Below are 4,517 nucleotides of genomic sequence, written 5' to 3'. Positions count from 1 at the left end.
GAGAAGAGCTACCAGCGGGCCCTGGCCGCCGCCGGCAGGCGGCGGCAGTGCACAGAAGATGGCTCTCCACAGCTGCCATCCCCTTTGGAGAGGAGCAGATGTTGCACCCAACCTCCTCTGCTCACTCTGACATTGATTCAGTGCTTGAATAATTAATCCTTCCCAACCACTGCCCAAGCTCGAGTCAGTAGCTTTAGACATGCCCAGGCTGCTTCACCCTCTTAGGCACTGGCCCCAACAGCTCCCGTTTGCCCGGACTCCACAGACCCCCACAGTGGGTAGAGAAAGGAAAAGCCTCCTCATGCCAAGCAGCTGCCTGAGACTCGTCGGGAGGTTGTCTGTGCTGCCAACCAGCTCCTGCCAGCCCGACAGGCAGCTGAGATGGGAGCAAAGATCTGACCGTGGGCGAGCCGTTTTGAGGGATGAAACCAGCGGGACATGCAGAAAGCAAAAAAAAGAGGCGTGTTCACACAAAAAGGGGCTTGTGCGTTCTTCCACACACACGTGAAGATGACCCCCTTGTAAAGGGGTTAAGGCAACAGCAAGGAAGCCAGGAATCACGGCCTGAGCTTGCTGGCAGGTTAGCAAACCCTGCTCACCATCGCCTTGCATGAAACCAGACTATGAACACACCTTACCAGTGCCAAACCCTGCAGAGACCTCACCATGCCCACCACACCCACCAGCGTCCACCCGCAGCCGGGACCCAACCTACCATCCCCGTGCTCCCCGAGATGGAATATCCACCCGTACACGTCTTGGACCGCTGCAAGAGGCAGCAATTACTGTAGATTATCAGCCCGACAATGACAGGCCGCGTAAAGAGAGACACAGAGCCAACACCACCGACCCGAGACTGGCATATTCAAGTACACTTAGGACATTAATAGCAATTTACGTGCCATCAGTGAGAGAGAACCACAATAGCTGTGCTGGCAGCCTCTTATTACCAAGCCTGTTATTTGTTGGAGTTACAAGCTATAATCACAACAGAAACTTTCAAAACCCTTATCTTCCGTGACGCACCAAATCTATTTCAGCGCCGTAATTGCTATGTCACCAGAGAGTTTGCTGCTTAATGCACTCAGATGCCATTTAGTGTTTGCAGGGTCATTACGGCAAGCGGAGTGGGGGAGAGCGGAGCGGGGGGAGAGCGGAGGGGGCCGCGCGGAGCAGGGCTCCGACCCTATTGTGCTCAACTATTTTTAGTGAGGCTTTTGCGCGTCACGGTTGGAAGGGGCGAGAGGGAGAGCGTCTTGCAGACAGTGACTGCGGTGCCTTGATGTTTGGCACCCTGCCCCCAAAAATGCTGGGGAGCCTCCTGGTACTCCAGACTGGGAAGCAGCCTCCCCGTGTTGCGGGAGTTTGTGCTCCTGATGACCACCTCTGCTGCATCCAGCGGGAAGCCAGGAGGATGTTGGAGAGTGGCTGACCTGGATCAGGGCACCCTCCACAGACCCACACCCTCCTGCTCCCCCAGCCTGGGAAGGCCCCAAGCTATGGGTCAAGCGATGGAAGGCTGGCCATGACTTTATCATCTTGATGCCATCCTTTTGCATGGACAAGCCCTCCACGGGGAGGTCAGAGGCTTCCCCAGGCAGAGGGCACACAGGCACCAACCATGCTCATTCCTCCTTTCCTGAACTTCATCCCGTTGCTGCACGGACCAAGCAACGTGCAGGACACATCCAATTCCACCCAGCTGGCCCTGCCTCTTTCCAAAGCAAGGAGATCCCTCAGGATTTGACTAACAAATCCTTTGGGATCTCACTCAAAGATAAGGGAGTCTTCTGAGGAGGCTGCTGCTCCTAACAGACCCTCTGAGGAGTTCCTTCTTCTGCGACTTCTTCAGGAGAGGCGGACACCAAAGACAGAGCAATGGTTTCCACAACATCTCTTCAAATGTCACCTTCTGGTGCCAAAGCACAGGCAAGGCCTTGGTGACTTTCCAAGTGGTGGAGTCCTGGTGACAGATTGCGGAAGCAACTGGTTTTGGTGCCTGTTTCCACAGGTCTCACGGCATTTTTTGCCACTCCAGCAAGCCTGTTGGCTCTCTGCATGGAGAGCCCCTCCTGCGTGGGGCTAGGACATGACTTTCTGCCGATTTTTTAAAGGTGCCCTCTGCTTCACACAGAGGCTGTCATGATGTCCCACCTTCCATGACCAAATCCTTGTCCCACCATTGACAGGGCAGGTGTCAAGTCAGCCTCCAAACACACCAGATACCAGCAAGTCTGACAGATAGGGAGAAGCCTCGAAGAGTTTCAGACCTCTGAGCTTCTAAGAGCTCTTTTTGATATGCACTGAAGCTCTTACTACACACCAGAGAATCCAACCTTGTCTGGCCATCATTTTCCAAGGGTCACAGCAGCCCAAGGGTCACACTGAGGCATCCCTGATGGATGGGGCTCAGGCACTGAAGCCCTGCCAGACGGAATTACATTATCCCAGCTCATGTCCATAACCCTATCCCTAACTCTAACCTCACGACCATGCCCGTGATGGTGAACCGTAGCTTGCTGAGGAACAGAGCAACTATTTTCTCCTTAAAGCTCGAATTCTTGAAGAAAAGGGTCTCAGCACAAGTGAGCAGGTCTCAGCTCCTACCGGTACCAGTGCCTGGTGATCCTCGCTGACAAGAGGGGATGCAGAACCCAATGGCACACACTGCCGCTAACCACCACCGTCACGGACACACCCACTGCTCTGTAAACCGGCACAGCTCTGCACAACGGCGGTTTAAAAGAAAACCACACACCTACCACAGCACTCTGATGAACTTTAAAAATAGCTCCTCGTTTTAGATTTTTAAATGATCTATAAATTAAATTAAATATAGTCCAAAAAGAAATTTCTGAGAGGTATTTTCTTTAAGATGACTATAGCTCATTCATTAATTAGCAGACGGGGGGACGTAAAACACTTTGCAGATTTAGGGCCACAGGGCAGAGGCAGGAAGAGCAGTGTTTTGGGTCCTCCAGAAGATTATGGCAATGAAGATCCAACTCCTAACCGAACCCACCAGAACCTCGACATCTAAATGCTTTGAAAGCTGTAGCCTTGAGGACCTCTGGCTGGGTACACATGCGGACCCCCACAAACAAGTACCATCCAGAGGGACCAGACACTTAACACCTCTTGCTTAACAGTGCAAAACCTCTCAAGGTCAAAGCTTGCAACAAGGGCTGCGTCAGGCCCCTAACATCCCCTCCTTTCAGGTGAGGTGGTCCCTCCTTCCTCCCAGTGCTACCCAAGGCTAGCTGTCCTCAAGACGGCTCCTGCCTCTACCACACCTCCATCACCAAGAGCATCCCCACCACTCGCTGGGACCGGCGCTGCCCGGCACTGTCTCCTCCTGTGAAGGAGAAGGTGGCTGTTCTCTGCCTCAGCCATGGCTGCGGGTCATGCAGATCGTGATGGCTGGGACATCGCTCATTATCCTGCTAACAATGCAGAACCGACTCCAGCCCTTTGAGCCCCGCAGAGCGGTCTGTCAGCCGTCGAGCAGCAGAGCCACGGAGGGAACAGGGCTTTGGGTGGATTCCTGTCCTCAGCTGTCAGGACTTACACACATTTAAAAATTCATCCTCTATCAAGGAAGGCGAACCCCCAGCATTGTCTCCCTTGCCAAGGTTTGCAGCGGTAGAGCTGGGCAACCTGCCGCTGACTTCCCAGCCCTGATGGGCTCCAGGGATGACTTACCCTCAGCAACGTGCAGACATCGTTGTGACAGGGCTCTTGACTAGGTTTCGGCTCATCTCCTTCCAGCAGCTCATGGGGATGCTCGGGTGACACAGGCACGGCAGCTTTCTGTGTCACTAGCGGCTTTCCTCTGCATCCCATTGCCCTTCCTTGGCATTAAAGAGTTCAGGGGAGAGGCAGGGAAGCCCTGCCTGCTACGAGACAGCCGCCCTGCCTGCACTGAGCAGCTCCCCAGGACCTGGCTCCGGACCAACGCTTCCCAGAGGACAGCCACAATTCAGGAGTGGACAAACTGGGGTCCACCAAGAGACCCAGTTGCATGGGAAGACACGGAGCGACAGTGAAAGCTACAGGCAGGAGCATGCTGCTGGGGGTATGGGGGGAAGCAAAACACTTGGGACAGAGAGACAAGCCAGAAGATGCTTCCTAAACTATCTGCTCAGCTCTGGTGTCCCTGCCTCGCTCCCCACACCTACCACAGCTTTATGGGGAAATGAGGCATCAACCCCAAACCCGGGTGGTCCCTTTGCCCACTTGCCTCTCTGCCTCTGTCTGAACAACATCCATTTCAGGCCAGTTTGGGCTCCTGTCCTCCCTGAAAACCAGCTTGAGGAGCCATCAGATACCGCCATTCTCAATCTCTGTTTGGGAAGCACAGGGGGCACTGCTGGGCCCCTGCTGCTCCCAGCTCCCTAGTTCCCAGTGCTGCTGATGGTAACACTGGTTCTCCCATTACCGCAGCCAGAAACACCTGTCCAGCATTCCTTGTCCTATTCGGCTTTCAAGTTTTCACTACCTCTTTCTTTTCCTTTCCC

The 4,517-nt window shown here is 54.2% G+C and overlaps 1 protein-coding gene across 1 annotated transcript in view; it reads right to left on the bottom strand.

Annotated features, from left to right (window-relative positions):
- Positions 1-4,517, bottom strand: part of LOC104491916 (pre-B-cell leukemia transcription factor 1-like) — a 9,528-nt gene that overhangs the window by 1,444 nt on the left and 3,567 nt on the right. The gene's annotated exons all lie outside the window — the stretch shown is intronic.

Source organism: Buceros rhinoceros, unplaced genomic scaffold, assembly GCF_000710305.1.
Source record: "Buceros rhinoceros silvestris isolate BGI_N320 unplaced genomic scaffold, ASM71030v1 scaffold40674, whole genome shotgun sequence".
In the NCBI taxonomy this organism is placed as follows: Eukaryota; Metazoa; Chordata; class Aves; order Bucerotiformes; family Bucerotidae; genus Buceros; species Buceros rhinoceros.
This window is presented reverse-complemented; position numbering and strand designations above follow the sequence as displayed.